This window comes from Pagrus pagrus (assembly GCF_965226575.1).
Source record: "Pagrus pagrus genome assembly, chromosome: 23".
Classification (NCBI taxonomy): Eukaryota; Metazoa; Chordata; class Actinopteri; order Spariformes; family Sparidae; genus Pagrus; species Pagrus pagrus.
In genome coordinates, this window is record NC_140205.1 from 15,406,950 (window position 1) to 15,425,484 (window position 18,535).

The 18,535-nt window shown below is 44.5% G+C and overlaps 1 protein-coding gene across 11 annotated transcripts in view; it reads right to left on the reverse strand.

The window, feature by feature from the left end:
- celsr1a (cadherin EGF LAG seven-pass G-type receptor 1a) overlaps positions 1-18,535 on the reverse strand; it is an 85,525-nt gene that overhangs the window by 49,797 nt on the left and 17,193 nt on the right. The gene's annotated exons all lie outside the window — the stretch shown is intronic.

Below are 18,535 nucleotides of genomic sequence, written 5' to 3' on the forward strand. Positions count from 1 at the left end.
AATTCAGTTTCTGGTTTCATTTCTAAATAAAGACCAAAAACATAGTAATGATTGTGAGCTGCACCACAATAAAAAAGACGTGATTTATTTCCTGTGATGGTGTGTGTATATTTCTCCCACATATTTCCCAACTAATATCATGTTACACTGAGACTTAAAGCTGTGTGACAGCCACTTGAGTCACTGCCAAACTGCTCCGTCTGTACGTCTCTGTATGACTGCCTCTGTCTCCTCCACACACACTCTTTCTTTTCTGTCACTCACTCCATCTATTACATGTGATTGTTTTGTTTTTTATCAAATATATATTATTAACTTATTTATTATTGGTGGACAGTTTAAGTGTCTCAAAATGGTCTAAATATTGTGATATATTAACATTTTTTCTGCATTTTAATTTGTTTGTATGAAATTATCAAAGTTGAAATGTTTTTTTTTAAATCAAAGAATAAGCTGCTCAATAATACATGACAGATGCACCAATCAAACTGTGATTGTATTGGCTGTAGCTAGCTACTTAGCATTAGCTTCATGAGTTGGTTGGAAACCCTGGCTTTGGATGACTATTTAAATGTTTCTGACAGACTTGTGTGAACATGCGAACACTGCTAAAGGCTCTTTTGACATTTATTTGATGGCTACATACAAGCTACCATGTTAATTTAGTGCTAGTTGATGATACAAATAAGGAGTGACTCAACAGCTGCATGTAGGCCAAAAGTTAGCATTCTCACCAGCTGGTGATTCATAAAGGAGGAAAACTCTGTTGGCTGTTTTTAGCTAGCTAGTTAGCATTAGCTAAAGATGCATGTTGTGGGCAAAACATTAGCAACATCACCAGAGTGTTTTTGAAGCACATGACAGGTTAGCTGTTGTACTGTGGTCCAGTACTATAAGAATAAAACAGACATGCTAAGGTAACGTGGCAAAGTAATCTGAGGAAAACAGTGCAGGAGATAGCCGCTAACCACACCCTGCACTCCCACCGTTATAACCCAGCACTGGTGGTTCACATACTTGTTGGACCCTGTCCTATCTCATCTACCCTCTCTACGCTGCAGCTTAACAGCTTGACTTGTTTACTTTGTAACACTTTTGCCGCTAGATTGAATTAAGTGGTTGCCAGTCGGAGTGGATTCGGTGTGATTCAAGCCCCGACTGGGAGTAATTGGATCAGTCTAGGATTTCTGCCCCCGGGGAGGGTTGGGTCTGGTCTCATAGCTACTTCTGGCACAACTGTAAGCTCTGGTGCCTATGGAGGGAAACAGAAGGCTATAGGCTGCAGAGGGCATGGCCCGGCTGAAATACAGCTGACAACAGGTGGTGAGGCCAGATGAAACTCGCAGGGGGGATAATACTGTTGAAGCGGAGCTGAAAGATGGGTCAGATTGCACAGCTTTACCGCACCATACTGAGCATATGAGTGTGTTTCCAAGTGTGTGTGTGTGTGGGTGGGTGGGGTTCGGGGGTGAAAGAGTCACGGTGAGGTTCGGACACAGGTGCCCTGTCACTCTCAGACGCAGATGAGGTCATTTCTCAGGACCCCAAACTCTCGTCACAAACACAGACGCACAGTCAATCAGAGCATGGTGCGGACAGGCCGGCTCATCAGGCTAGCCTCAAGCTAACTGCTAACCAGACTCGAGGTCAACTCCAACAGCACTCGGACGAATAACTCACAATGGGACAATTAGCTCAGCGCAGCCCAAGCTTCTGCTGTGGGGGACGTAAATCACGCTGCACACACAGAAATGCAGACGCACATTAACAAGTCACTCTGCAGGACGGTGACATTAAGCAGCAGCTGTGCTGCGTCGGGCTGCTGCAATATGCCGGAATGGAGGTGCTCATTCAACGCAGCGCTAACAGACGGATCTGTTGGCTACTGTGTGTTTATTTCTCTGCAGCGCTCTGCGCCTGTCTCTCCCTGTAGGCCGGAGAAAACACTGCTATCCTACTTGCCGCCAGAGATCCATCAGCTGATCATCCTACATGTAGCTTAGGAAACAAAAAGTCACATCAAATGTCTGTAACCAAGTAGGTCCTGACACAATCTTTTACCACTCGGCCTACATAAACACCACAGTATAGCCCTTTCATTCACGTTTATTCATTCTCGTTTCACACCCAAACACACAAACTACATAATGAAAGCAACGTGCAGAGTGTGGCTTTCACACCATGACTGACACTAGACGTCAGCACCTATTCTGCACACAAGTGGAGCTATTTCGTGACTAAATAAACTACAGCAGATTAGCACTCCGATAGACTCAGACTGGGAAGGACTTGCACCCTCGGGACAGTCTGACTGGCAGTGGATAGGACGGTGGTGGGGGGACACACTGCATTGAGAGACACGGAGTGTTGCTGGATCCGAAAATGGAGGACCGTATCTGAAAAGATCACCGGGTGATGCAGAATTTATGAGGTAGAAAAAGACGAGGACGGTGCTGAGAAAATCCAATTGAGATTGCATCGGATATCCAATCATGCGGTGCCGAGTATAACCAAAGATGTGTGTCATGTCAATTTTTAAGCACGGCTAGAGGAAGGCAATATCTCTTATATTTCAACAAAAACAATGAACAAAATCATAGTTTTTAAGAGACTTTTAAAAGACACTTGTTTGTTTTCTTTCTCTTTCTGGGGGCATCCAAACCAGTACTATTTATAGAGCCCACCAGCTGCTAACATGGGATCACACATACATGCAGAGGATGGGCTGGACCGTGGAAAAGGGTGTGTCACAGACGGACGCCACGGAAAAAAACATTCTATGTGTGTAAGTATGCCATTACACACACACACACACACAAACGCACACACATATAGGCACCAACAGGACTTATTACAACTTAGAGTGTTAAATGGAGTAAAAACAAGAAGTGGGACCATCAAAGCTGCGGTGTAATCTCAACACTTTTGAAGTATGAAGGGTAAATAGCTTATTAACTATACGTATTCCCTTATCTCTGTTTACTTAACACAACACACACACACACACACACACACACACACACACACACACACACACACACACTCACTGGATAGCCCTTGTAAAGATCAGTAGTGCTTTATAGCACATTAGGATTTGGTTATTGCACTTTTACAGCCTTAAAGTGCTGATAAATGAATCTTATGAATTAGATCTGTCAAAACACATCCATTAGATTCAGGTAGTTTGTATTGATTGAGTCGTAATAAAAGGAGATATAAGAAAAGGCCACACATTTAGAGGCCTGCGTTGTAGGCGGTGAGGGCTGCAGAGGTGATAAGAGCTGTTAATGAGCTGTGAAGCGAGACGCGCCAGCGACACACTCGTGTTTTTGTACGAGGACAAATGACCACACACACACACACACACACACACACACACACACACACACAAGCTAATAAATTTGTCTATCAACTGTCAGTGGGCTCTGCTGACCACATAGTTCTATCACACACACACAAACTGAAAACACACAGACACACACAGAGGTCTCTGGTCTTCAGTCTGTGGTTTGCGCTCGTCGTAACCGACTTGAATTGTTGACACACACACTGCGTCCAGCTGTCACTGTGAGTGACAAGCACACACAGCTCCCAACGGCACACTAGCTTCAAACAGTGTCCTGGGGACCTCTGGGAAAAGCTTGTTTATTTAGTTGTGGAAATGGTTTTTGTATTGTGACCTCATTATATTGTAAATATTAAAATTTAGTGTTTGAATTTCTTCTCCAAAACAACATGGTGCCCCTTTAACGGCTTTTCCAATTAAATCTCCTCATCGTTCCCTTCAAAACAAGCGCCCTACAAGCATGGTCCATGTCCCAGGTCCTCTGAAAATTCAACCGTCACAATTCAAATTTGAGAGCGGACATTTCCTGTATTTGTACTGGCTTGCAGTCTAACACACGGGAGACAACTCTGGTGGCCCGACTCAGCTGTGGAACGTCAACAACGCTGTTTAGTCAGTCAGCGAGAGGGACGGTCAGTAAAACAAGGCAAAACAAACGAGGCATTTGTAGCTGTGACAGGTTTCAGAGAGGTGACGAGCCCACCAGAGAGGCACACTTCACTCCTTTCACACGCAATCCCTGCCCTGCTACTGCCCTGCTTTAAGGTACAATCCAGGCTGAGCGTCTTCATGTTCTCCAAACCATTCTGGATTTTCATTCTGTTATTTTTTTATGTGAAAGGGATCCACAGAAAACCCCAGTTTTTTCTTGGACCCTGACACTATCCCTTCCTCCAGCGGCCCTTCCTCAGCTTAAGACCTGATTTCCATCCTGTTGACATTTATCGTGGCTAAAGAGCAGGTAATTGAGAGCTCAAAATGTTACAACCTAAAGGGAGGTCTGCCATTATAAAGGCAGGAAGCCTCTACGACAGGGCATTGTAAAAATCATTTCTCTGCCTTTTTTCACCCTCGCAACACTTTTTACTGCACAGTTAAAGTTTTACAGCAGAGCGGCCAGTGAAAACGGCTGTGCGGCGAATCCTGGACGGAAGCAGACGACTTTCTCTGCCTCTTTTGAACGAAAAGGTTTCAAATATTTGAATCAATACAAAGCCTGGCCTCCAGCCAATCACTGGGCAGAAACTCAACTGCCAGCTCCACCTTCTTGGACACACCTGAGCACCTCCAGCCTATCAGGGCGGGCAAACAAACAGAGGACTTGACTTCAGGGGTGATCAAACACAACCTCTCTTTGAGCAGTTACAACCTGGCAACGTTTCTCCTTGTCTTGCTACTTTTTTCTTCTCTCAATTCCCCATTAAAACAACCCAACTCTGCCCAAAACAATAACTGTCGACCGATCCGAGCTGACTTCAATAAAAATCTTTCTTTCCCATCTCTGTAATCTCCCTTTGTGTGCCCAGACACCATTAAAACATGTCAGCTTTCCTCAAAGGAAGCATTGCCCCCCAATAGTAATTCCAACTGTTCTGTTCATGGTCCAACAAAACGTCAATCCTCATCTCCCTTTTTCTCCCTTTTTCTCTGTCGCGGCGACCAGCGCCAACATCGGATCACGTATCAGCAGCCTGCAGACACACTGAAGACATCCTGTGCGCTAAGAGCAGAGGGAAACCACCCTGCAACAATCACACTGGAATCAACTCAATCAAAGCATCATCAATCAAAAGACGTACAGCTCTGCAGCTCTGCAGAAATAAGAAGATGGACAGAAGAGGGGAGATTAATGAGAACAGGAAATGAGGGAAACTGTCTCAGGGACTGAGGAGATTACAATAGTGAATAGTTAGAGTGACAACTACAGACAACAGGAAATGACCTATGCTGCCTACCAACCTTGAGGGAACTGACAAATGCAAATCAGAGTAAAAACTGTCCTCTCGTCATTCTTCCCTTAAAGGAAATCAAGAAAGTTGGCAAATAAAAACATCATGACAGCCCGAAGTGTTGCACTGGCTGCATCCTGCTGTGGCGGGTGCCGCCATCAAACCTATTTACACAACGCCATGCTGGTCACATTTGCTTATGTTTCAAATCAGATAGTGAAATGTCATCAAAACTTAGTTTTGCTTCCTGTATGAAGGTACAAACGGTGTTATTTATTCAGTAACAATGCCTCCCCAACGACACCACTCCAAGCAATGCTCAATCAATGATAAAACAATGCTAGCAGTTAGCCGAATCAAGCATTACTACGTTCTTTGAGCAATAGCGTGACATTTTGGGAAATAAGCTGACTGTCTGTCTTGCTGAGAGTGAGCTGAGAAGATTGATACCTCTCTCAAGTCTGTGTGGTAAATATGAAGCTACAGCTAGCAGGGTAGCTTAGCTAGCTAGCTAGCTTGGGTTAGCTTAGCTTCTGTTTAAAAGGTAACAAAATCCATCTCTAAAGCTGTAAAAATAACAAGGTTACGCCTTTTTTTTGTTGACTTTGGAACAGAAATAGGCTAGCTTTCACCCACCACTTCAACTCTTTATGCTAAGCTAAGCTAACTGGCTGTGGCTTCATATCTAGTGGACAGATATGAGAGTGGCATCAATCTTCCTTTCTCACTTAGACTTCATTGTCAGATAGAGAATGGGGGTGATGTTAATAGCTGGACGTAATGCATTACCATCGCAACCAGAATGTAATATCATAAAAATGCCAACACTGGAGCGGCCTTTAAACAATTGCAGGTCTATGTCAAAGTTTTGCCTGAGTAGGCAACTGCAGCTGGAGCTGAACTGCCAAGCAGGAGTGAAATCATTGAGACTGTGGGGTATAATAGCACTCAGTGTAACACTGCTTCACATATTCCCATCATAACGCCTGCGTTTTAATTGTTGAGCTTGTTTGGCCATGACTCAGTGGTGATTTCAAAAGCAAACAAAGGCTAACCAAGGGTAGATGATTAACCATGGGAATGCCAGAGGCGGCAGGTTAACAGATAAAGACGAGAGAAAGAAAGAGATTTACAGGTTCTCAGAAATAAACCGAGCAGACTGTGTTATATTTCATCACATCTGAAAACACCATTTTCACATCAAAGCGGAGCAACTCTAGCAATGTGAAAATCAGATCTCTGAATGAGTAATAAACTTCAAGTTGTCGCACAAGTACGATCACAGCCAAGAGCGCCTCGACATCCACACAGTTTGACGGAGGCACAATCCTACTGTACGACCTCTGTCAGCTTACACTCAACGCCGGAGAGCTCCTATCTGCTGGCACCCATCTGCTGATGCATGTGTTTGTGTGTGAGCGCGCTCATATCTGGAAGCACTCATCGAAAGGCCCTCTCATCTCCTTCCACAAGCTGTTGGCCGTATTTTTTCTCAGGTATGTCGCCCCTCCTGAGGGAGGAGGCTAAGCTTTGAACACTCGCACAGACACATGGAGATTAACCTGACGGACATGAGGAGCGCTGGGCAGACGGACGGGGGCGAAGTTTTGGAATAGGGAGGGAAACTACGGATGGTGATGTACTGTTTGTTATTTAATATGCAGTGTGAGTGAGATAGGGGGAATGAAAAGAGCAATAAAGAACTGGAAGGAGACACAGAGGGCTAACAAAGCAGTGTGTGTGTGGATTTCTCTTCCATCCGAGGCAGATTAACTGTAGCGTCCGAGTTGCAAATAGCGTGTGCATGTGTGACCATATATCATCAAGCCTACACACTTAAACACACAGCTGTTGCAGTCCAATTTCCCCGCAACACCTGCAGCCCTTCAGGGGGGCTAAATAAACCAAAGACCTCCCCTCCTCTCCCCTTCTTCCCCTCTTCATCCTCCTCTCACTGTAGTGACCACACCAGTGGGATTAGCTCGCTCTCCTTTTCATTCTCTTTCTGAGCCTTCTTACGGGAAAAAGTGGCAGCAGGCACACAAAAGGCTCCTTTCACCCTCGGAGTGAGTGGTTAGAGGAGGGAAGAAGGAGTGTTGGTGAGGTCTGGGCGCTGGGTGGGTGCATGCGGGCCGGGGTTGTCAGAAGGATAACATCCCAGAGAACAGGTGGGATTACACACAGACACTCTGAGTGAACCAGGATCAGTGATTGGACCAATCAAACAGCCGCGAGAACAGGTGGGAAGGACTCAGCCAGTTCTCACTTGATGTCATTCAGAGTTAATATTTTAGCGAAACCTGACAATACTGAAGGATCTCGGCTGGTTTTGTGAGGTTTATCACACTACGGGCAGCGCTATCACTGCGTAAGCTCAACCAACCATGTCCATGTGCGCCATATTTGAGAAATTGTCTTGTTATCAAAAGCCCTTTGCGAGGGTGGACTCCACCTTGGACTCTGCCTTAGGCCATGTTCACACACACACACACGCACAACAGCATTATATGAAAAAACATGCAGTAACCCCCTTGTTCATTTGACTTGGACAGCTGCGCTGGCTTAGCTGGACTGCCAGCGCAGCGGCAAACAAATGCAGAAACATCTGCAAAGAAGTTGAACCTGGCTCAACTTTTGCCACAGCTCAACACATTAAAGTGCACATTCCCGGCAGCAGGTTACAAACTGTAACATGAACGCTGTATTTCAACTGGCAGTTACAAAATCCTTCCTCGTAGTATTGTTGACAACTGCGTTGTGGCGTCAGAAAAGCCTTCAAACTCGCGGATCTATTGCTCAAACCAGCCGTCCTCGATCACATTTCACTCTCTCACTGGTACCTGCATTGTTTCACCTCGTCTACACCAGCAACACAACAAAAGCACAATGTAAGCAGCACAACAACAGCAGCTACAGTCACATGTTAGTGTCTAAACCCAACAGTACCAGCTGGAAGTCTAGGGGTCAAGAGAACATCTCTTTCCCTCTCTGTGTCTCTGCAGAGCATGTGCAGATATCTGTAGACAGGAGGAATCGAGCGAGGGCAGATTGTCCACTAGGTAATCTTAAGGTCTATGAAATGTCTAAAAATGGTAAAAATTGGCCAAAGTGACGTTCTTTGTCCAGCCGACAGTCCAGAACCCAAAGACTCTTCATTTACTACCATAAAGGACAAAGAAAAGCAGCAAATCCTCACATTTAAGAAGCTGGAACCAGCAAATGTTTGAAATGTTTGCTTGAAAAATGACTTAAACGATAGATCAACTACTGAAATAGCTGGCAACTAATTTTCTTCCGACCAACTCATCAATTAATCGCCTGATCGTTGCGAGTCTAATCTGGTGTGGGCGAGCGGTTAGAAACAATCCACACACCGTGATAACCTGAAACCTTTGGCTTGGCACACGAGGGAGTTCAGAAGCCTCCGCAACTGTATCAACTTCTCCTCCACCTTCACCTTTAAGCAGAATGGACTTTCACAAGGCCTCCACAAGTGCCCTTAGTGGCTGTACTTAAGCAGAGCACTCAGGGGCATCGAGTGCCAGGCCAAGAACCGACCCGGCTAGAATATCTATGTCCCATTTAGGATCCCTGGGAGAGACGGCTGCAAAGAATAGAAGCACTGTTCCTGCCCAGACAATACTAAACGAGCCCGGATGAGGAGGCCAGACAATGCAAAAAAAAACGCTTGGCTTGTTTTAGTGCCTGAGGGTGGACTGGTATTAGTGCACTTGTTAGCTCATTGCCTGCCAGGCCTTTGCCAAAGAAGGTAATTAATCACGGAGATACAAGAGAGACAGACGTGGACACGAGATTGAAAGCAGAGAGGAGGGAGGGAAGGCATCGGGCTCGCTGTTGTGACAAGATTTCCGACGGTAGACGGAGCAGCTGGTAGTGAACATCACACTGGGTTGTTGACAAGTCGGAGAAGACGCCCTCGGGACAGAGAAAAGAAGAAACGAGGGAGATAGGAAGCGAGAGAGAGAGAGGGGAACATTGCGTGAAAGTGGATTAAGCAATCCAAGCTTTGTGAATCAATGAGAAGTAAATTCCACTAAATTAGCCGAGTGTCATGTGATGCTTACTGTGCTTGACTCACACAACACCACTTGTTCGGCCCGGCATCAGGCCGAGGAGAAGCCCGGGCCTTTAGAGCACTGTCAAGCACCATTAGCTCTCTGAATGTGCGGGCGATCGGAGGCACTATCACATCTCTATCACCGCAGCACCGCGTTCATAATTGATTTTAAAACACTACTAAACCCACTCAGCTGTTGCACCCCTGCACTTCGCTGTATCAGCCCTGGCTCCCTCCCTATGCCTGAACTTAAAGCCCTCTTCTTCTTCTCATTAAAGGCTCAAAGGTCACAGCTTCCAGGTGTCTACTGGCCCCGTTCTAAAATAAAGAGACAGAGAAAACATTTCCCTTTAAGGCAAAGACGAGGGCCCGGTCTTACCCCACACACTCTGGAGGTAATTTAACGAGACAGAAAAACAATCCGGGAACAGCTTCTCAGTCCTGGTTTGACAACCCAGAGACAGTCTGATTGAAGACTTCTATTATAACGCTGTAATTTAACCGTCACTTTTAATTATTCTCTCAGTATTTCTCAAAGATCTTGTGGGAAAAGTGTCAACCTGTTTTCCTTAGAAGACCTTCAACAGATACCATGATTTGTTTAGAGTGATATCTGTAATTTAAGAACTGTAGGTGTCCTTTGTCTTGAAGATGGATGAGGAAAGGCTGAAGAAGAATGACTGAGAGGAGTTTACCAGACGTTAAGAGACACGTAAAACCCCACAAGTGGCAAGGAACCCACAGGATAGGGAAAGAAAACAGCGAGGATCAATTGGACTCATTAGCCGACAACATCAGTTGCAAAACTACAATGAGCTTCAGTCCAGCCCGTCAGAGCTGCGACATGAACGGAGATGAGTTATGGGTGCTTTCGCATCAAACCTGTTCGGTTCAGTCAATTCTAGATTCACTTTTTTGGTTTGTTGACCCGAAAGCTGTGAATTGAACTGAGACCAGCCTGAACAGGAAGGTGTCAGTGTGATGTATATCATCAAACTACACATTAAATCATGGTGCAGGACAGCTGATGTCTAATAATGTCAGCGTGGTGCGTGGGAGACGTGTGTGTGGTCGCCTGATTAGTATTAGCACCATTAGATCCTTATTCAAGAGATCACAGAGAGGTGAAGAGTCAAATGAGCCATTCACTGTTTCGTAAAGAGCGAATCACTCAACTATAACCAGGAATGCACACACGCACACACACACACACACGATCTAAAGGCGGTCCAGCCCTGTCAACAGCTGGTCGTGCTCTGCTGCTCTCCACACACAACATCCTCAGACACAAGTGTGGGTTCACATTCACAGCTGCCCATACAAACAAACACATGTACACACACACACACACATACAAACGTATAAATGCTGATTTACATGCACATAATGCACACACTGCTCCTCCCCTCCTGCCCCCCCAGCATTGATCCCGCTTGATAAGCCAACAGCGGACAAATAGTTAGGTTGGTGGGGGCGCGCACTGATCAAAAGCCTCCTCACAGGTCGGCCTGCACCGCTCTCTTAAGAGCTACCCAGCCATGAATGGCCTAATAGGACCGGAGGATCCATTACACTGACACTGGATCCTCTCCTGCCTCCGTCGTTAGCTGCTCTCTTCACCTGCTCATCCTGTTCACACATTTGTCTTCCTTTTATTTAGTTCGATCGCAGACACTTTAACGGTGTCGGCAGATTTTATGATTGTAGTGAAGTTAGTTTAAGAAAGTAACAAATCTAATTGAACTGTATATACATGTAAATATTTAATATAGAGTCCATAATAAAAGGAATATTGTAAACATAAACATAAGCTTAAACTATTTTTCTTGTGTTTCCTGACTTGTTTCCCGGTCTTTCCCTCTCTTTCTCCGTCTCACTCCAGCTCTCTACTTTCCTCCGTCTCTTTCTCTCTGCGGAGGTGTCGGGTTACAGTTATTGTTGGTGCTGGTTACTGATAAATAGGGTGCCTAGTTACCAGCCGACGCACGATTGGCTCTTTTCAACAAAGACGGAGAAAAAAAGAGGGGAGAGGAGGGGCGGGGTGGTGTAGTGGGGTCGCCCTGGGAAACCATGAGACTTGTGTCAATTTAAATAGAGATTTGGGCAAATCTTCAAGACGTTTGTGTGTGTGTGCTCAAGTGTGTGGATGCATGCGTGCATGGGTTTGTTTTCGTGGTCGCTGCGAGGACAAAGCTCGGGAGACACTGACCCTTCCGACACCCCCCTGAATACCCCACCGACACCAGCTGAATGCCCGCTGAATACCCCCCATCCCCGCTCGCACCCCTGCTGGCATTAAATCGGCACTCTGCCAGACTCCACCTCCTCACAAAGACATGGGCTCCACGGGTAAAGAGACAGTTGGGTTGGAAATGATCTCATCATGACTCTAAATGGTCCGACTTCAACTGAAAACAGTGCATGTGTGATTTGATTTTTATGTTTTGTCACTAAAGCTCTTATCATGACCCCATTCTGACAAAAAAATTGCACACTACAATATGTCATTGTAAGCACAACTATGTAATTTTAATACAAGGATCATTAAAACACATTTAAAATCGTCACTTGTCATTTTTGCTTCACTGAATCTCAGTGTTCATGTTACCTAGTGGTTAGCTGATGTCTGCTAGCCAGCCACAGTAACATTAACCAGAGATTACAGCCGACTAGCGGCTTTAATTATTCAATAAGACACATTTAGAATATTATAGAAACTTAATTTGATGAAGCCATTAAGAGCAAAAACCAATCAGAATGTCATAATAAAAACTGCAGAAAAAAATATCAAGTCAAGAATTACACAAAATATTATAAAATGTAATAATGACTGATATTATTGTGTAAATATATCACTATGTTCTAAACCATAAAGCAATACTTTAACAGTGTTGGGGTGATAATAAGCTGGTAATAAGCTGTTACCTATGAGACCTTTGCATTACCCTTCTATCAGTTTAAAGGTGCAATATGTAAGAATTTGCCACCTGTTAGATTCATGAGTACTACATACAAAGTGGCTAGCTGGTTAGCATGCTACATGAGTAGATATCTCTGCAAAACATCACTTAGTCATCTCTTACATGCGCCCAAAACTGTTAAATCTTCACTTTTCTGTTAGTAATTTTACAATTTTGTTTAAAATATTTACATATTGCACCTTTAAGGCTTAATTGAACAATTAATGTAAGGTATCTATACGCAAGTAAATACACTGACATTACATTTACATACATTTAACCAAGTAATACCTTTTCATTATTCAGACAGTACTGGTGTTACTGCTCTGAGGGAGATCAGACATTTCCTCCCCTTTGCTGTTTAACTTCCCCTCGGCAAGTGGCAGGTCTGCTAGTAACAAGGTTAGCCACTGGATGTAAAGAATACCTGCCATTTCTCACTTTACATCTGCTGTCAGCCCACCGCGGCTGTAAAAAAGCGAATCAAACAGGAGGGCTAGAACGACTTTTACAAAAGCAGCCTGCTATAATTGTTAGTTTTCATTCCTAATTAGCCGCGGTACCTCAGCTACCTCACCCTCTGTCGAGTATTCGAGGCCTGGAGGCTTTTTGCTTTCAGACCTGCTGTCAACTTCAGGAAGTCTAGAAGAAACACTGTAAATTGTTAATGTAGTAGCCGGAACTTTGAGGCTGTCAGAGGCAGAGTGAAAGCTAACAATTATCAGAGGGTGATGGCACGGTAAACGCTGAGCGGACACATTCATACACGGTGGCTTGTAAGCTGTCTTTAAAGATGTTTTCTTGAATAAATGGGGTGTCTTTAACTGAAATCGAGCTTCGCTGAGCAGTGTGGTGCTCCGTATGTTTTGTGTTTTTGCGCCATTTTTTTGTGATTAACAGGAAACATTGAACATAATTTAATATATTGTTAGTATATTCTGACGTTTTAGTCTTTTAACTGGATAAAACTAAAAACTTTCCCATCAAATTCTCATCAATAATCATCTTTAGTCTATTAAATGTCAAAAAATGTGAAAAATGCTCATTACAATTTCCCAAAACTTAAAGTGACGTCTTTAAAGGTGCAATATGTAAGAACTGGCCACGTATCAAAGTCGTACTCCAAACAAATAGGGGGCAGCATATCACAGAAGTAACCGCTAACTGCTGTTCGTTAGTAAGCTCAGTTAACCGTACAGCTAGTGGTCGTATTACCTAACTCTGCCCAGACTGGGAACTCAGAGCATTGAGGGAGCATTGCTTTGTTAGCATGCTAATTTCAATAGATCTAATGTTAAAACTGTTACTGCTTCACATTCTGTTGATACTTTTAGTTCATTTTTAAATGTTTAAAGCAAACATTCTGACATAATGCACCTTTAAATTGCTTCTTTTGTCCAAAAAAAGAGCCCTAAACCCAAACACTCTTCATTTACGATCAAGAAATGATAAATAACCATCGACAAACCAGGAAGCTGAGATTGCATTCCTAATGTTTGGCTGATTGCCCTGACTGACACACCGTATTAGCACATGTAGCGTATCAGCTGTTCAGATGCTGTTGGCCAGTTGGTCGCCCAGCCAAACATTTGTTCAATCACTGAGTCATTCATGGATCCATTCAGTCATTAATTCAGTCAGCCAGGCAGTCACTCAAGCAGTCGGAATCATTGATTCATTGACTCGTTCATGCGTTCAGTCCGTTGGTTAGTCAGCAGATTGAACAGTGTTGATACTGACACAGATGTCTGAATGTTGGGGCGGACTCGGGCCGGCTCACAGCCCACCTGGAGCTGCTGGCTGCCAGCTGACCTCTTGATGTTTCTATCCTCACCGATTCAACCCGGACGAGCCACATTTGAACGACCTTACTCCGTCTTTTTCTTTCTTTTTGGAAAAGTGGGCTCAGGTGTTATTTCAGAAAGACTGTGCTCCACATGTGTTTGGGTTTTATGGGCCCTTACTGGGTTTTACCGGTCTGGGCCTTCATCATGTTAATCTCCAGGGTTCCCTATATGGTTTGCGTGCTTCTGAGACAGGAAAATTAAGACAGAAAACGAGTGCTATAGCTTAAGGGAGAGTAGACAACGGCTTTCATAATCAGAAGGAAACAGCAGTCGAGCTCATACCTTGCACGCATCAGCTAATGGCACCGCTATTTTAATAGAGCCCTAAACAGCCCATTTACAAGACTATTCTCTTTGGAAGCTATAAATAAATGAGGTCTCGACGGGGGTTGTAGAGGTAGAGGACTAGTGGGAAGAAAACAGTAGTGTAACAAAGCGGTATGGTTGAGCGGAGGGGAATAATTCCTTCTCACCGGGAGGTTCTTTGAAGTCAGAAAAAGAGGGAATGTGAGGGTAGAAAAAGGGGAGATGCCCCCCTCCACCTCTTTCCTCCATCCTCCCTCCTTCCTTCCTTTCGCCTTATTTCTCTGTCTCGTTTTACTCCTTTCCTCTCAAGATTCGTCTATCTCCCCCGACTCCAGCTCTTATCAGAGCCAGAGCTGCCATCCCCTCGCCCTCTATCTTCCTCTTCCCTCTTCTCTCCTGTTTGCCTCTTCCCGTCTCTCCTTCCTCCCCTCCTCTCCTCCTCCAGAGGGTCAGTTAAATGTCAATGTATTGTGCTTGGTGACACGGCCGACAAGAATGGTGTGTGATAATGAGTCAGCTTCGGGAGAAGAAAAGGAGGGAGGCAGTGAGACGTATCAGTTTCTGTCAACTTACCAGTTTCTTCCTAGAGAAACCACCTCTGTGCATTTACGTTATGAGGCGATGAAGCCAAACCTGCCTTGTCCCCTCACCTTTTTTCCACCCATCCTGATTAAATCCAGAGTTATCGTTGCCTGTATCGGTTTGAAAAATATAAATAACAGGTTAGCTGTCCGGCATCAAACCTCATCGGGCCTCTGAGGGAACCGAAATTTGTCCCTACTCACACTACCAAAGTTTTTAGCATGGGTGGTCCTGCTACTTCTCACCATCGCTGACAAATTGACAGCATTCCTCGCTGAAATTAAGGTAGCAATTACTGTCAGCACGCAGAGTGGCTGATAAAAGCACGTCTAGCTTCTCATTATAAGGGAGGCAGCAGGACTTCAGGCCATCTTCAGATTCTAGAGGCTGTACTGACTGAATGTCCTTCAACAAAATCCTCAATTTGAATAAAGTTGTTATTATATATATAATAAGTAGATACATGAAACAATCTATTTTTCCCTGTGACAGTGTTACACCTGACAGAGATACCCTCATACCCATTGGAAGTGGTTCAGAAGCCAGGAAGCTGAGGTGGATGAATGGGTTAGTGGTTTAATTTATCTACTACTACTTGCTCACATAATTAAATTACGTCAAAACATAATGTACTAAAAACTTTTGTTTCCTTTCTTTATCCCCTCTGAACAACTTTACACAATGAACACAGTGTCTTCACTACAGCAGGTGTCTGTTCACCCTGAAGGCTGGGACGACAAGCGACCACATCTTGATCATCAATGTCTTCCAGCATCTTCAAAAATTACAGAGCTGCTCTGTGGGCGACCACATGAATCCTGTCACCTTAAATTACTCTCTCTCTCTCTCTCCTTCTTCATCCTGCTACTCTCTCGCCCATTCCCTCCTCTCATAAAGGGGGATTTATCAGGGCGGGGAAACGGTAAATTATGACTTCAGCTCGACCTGCAGGTACACGCCCCAACATCACACGGATATTTAAACTACCCCCAGAGAGACAAATTTTAATAGTGCCATGAGTTACTGTCTCAGCACTTTACATCAATCAATCAAATATACTGAATATTTTCTTTTTTTTTTAAATGGAGGTTATTGAAGTTTGAGGTTGTGTTGTGACATGTTGTGATGCTTCAAGAAGGGCGGGAACGAGGGGAGGAGCAGGGTCACTGTGATAAAGGACCATTAGCTCTACTGGCTCAGTGTGTGTGTGTGTGTGTGTGTGTGCCAATTTGCTCAATGTTATGTATCTATTTGGAGTGTGAATTTAAAGACCAACACACGGCATGGAAGTACACAACACACACACACACACACACTTATAGGCAGCTCTCTGCCTCACTCAATTACAAGGATGTTTCTTGGTTTCGCTCGCAGGTGAAGTCATTCCTGTGGCGGAGGCTGGAATGTGGAGACTATTAAGTAGGAAGAGACGTGAGTTCTCGTAAGACACAAACAAGCATGAGTGTGTGTGTGTCGGAGAAACAAAGTGTGTGTTATTGATCCTAAATCTGTGCTGGTTAACAAGATGCGGTTCAATCCAGCTGGGAGGTCTGTAGCTTTCCAGAGAAGAAGAGGGAATGATGATACTGCGAGTGTGTGTAGTTGTGTGTGAATACTCAGCGAGTATGTGTGTGTACATGTGCAAGAAGACTGCTGCGCTCTGCTGTAATCCACACCAGTTATGAGAAAGCTATTTAGCCAGTGATGCTTTTTGTGTATCTACATTGTAGATGGGACACATGAAGGCCCGTCCATAGAGCCACGCCGCTACCAAGGCTAAAATCAACATCATTAATCCGCAGTGAGTTTTAATACACAGTGAACTTTGAGGCCTTATCAGGGACATGTTTTCCTCTCTGTAGATAAGATATTGCTTCTCTTTTTTCGATTGTTATCTGTGAGCAAGTTAAAAAAGGAGTACAAAGATCAGATGAAGGGACAGTGTGTGATCTCTGTAGGAAGCATCAAGAGAAAACAAGATAAAAACCAGAGAGCTGATGCTCACATGTAGAACCGACACACTGAATGTATGCATTATAGACCTCGCAAAGCATGTATAATATCCACAGAGATATCGATAGATGATAACAAGTGTAAAATATGGAGTATTTGCGTGCAGTACGAGGCAGCTCTGCTTACGCACAGCCGGAGGAATGCCAGTGTGTGATGCCTGCCCTCAGATACTGTCATCGCTTTAGTAATAATAGGCCGTTTCCACTTCATAAAGCCCTGCAGCCTTCTGGACCCCACTGACTGAGTGACTACAGAGAGCAGGTATGGATGGGGGAATACAACACTGTTTATATGTGTGCGCATGTGAACGTGTGCGCGTGTGGCAAAGGATGATCAAACCGCCTGCAAAGCAAATCGCCCCGAAGCCAAACCACAGCTAACCACAGCTCTCCTCTCCCGTTTTTATTGATTCTGTCTTACAAGACTGACAGGCCTCGACTCATAGCAGTGCGTCCTCGGCACCTGCAGCATTTAGGGGAGAGACACGTCATGAGTGCACGGATGGTCTGTTTGTGTGTAAAATTAGTAATTATTATTATTATATATTATTATTATATTCAGTTTACTGTCACAGAAGACTGTAAATAATTAAAAGACTATTACTTTATTACTGAGCATGTGTTATTTGCCAAATACATTTTACCCACATTAAGAATATGCAGTTAATCAATTCTATCATCCTAACTATGAGGCACTGTGGGCAGCTATTCTCCAGCAGCGGAGGAATGTGAAGGCCTACATGTATGTGTATATGTGATGAATGTGTCGGGGAGCATCAGTATGCCCGGCATGGAGAGCCAGCTGTCGACCCCGGACCGTCGGTAAGAGGAACTGTAAGCACCAGACTCTGGAGCTGAACCAACTCATTCCTCACATCACACACATGGCTTCTCTTGGGCCCCGCGGTATCGGAGCTTTACAACCCAACAGTCCGTAATCCACATTGCGGTATCAGATGTACGGCTGCAGACTGGAAACCGCTCTAAACATCAACCACCAAATACCTGAGAACCCAGCCCCATGCAAACATGAAGCACTCGGGATACATGACCGGGTGGGCCCCAGGGTCTCAAAACCCTCCAAAGGTGGAGGAGCTCACATCACAAGATACCAGACTTTACTGAAGGCTTGTAAAGACCAACAAACAAGCTGAGAGTGAAGAAAAAGTGGGTGATAATCCTACAACTATTAGATTTATTGCACATAAAAAAGCTAATATGGGTCACAACCCACTTCTGCCCCAAAGAAACGTATTGAAAAGTACTCTGTGCTCAAAAGAGGCTTCCATTGAAACCCTTGAGTCCATATTGAAATGCCTCGTCCTGCAGCCCATTATAAGCTGCGTGACTCTCGACACGTTGAGACAATCACTTCACACGTACGACACAAAGCTCGTGGCTGGTGTCAGCTCTGCCTGGAGAAGGGACATCAGCATTTGAAGACACGCACACACA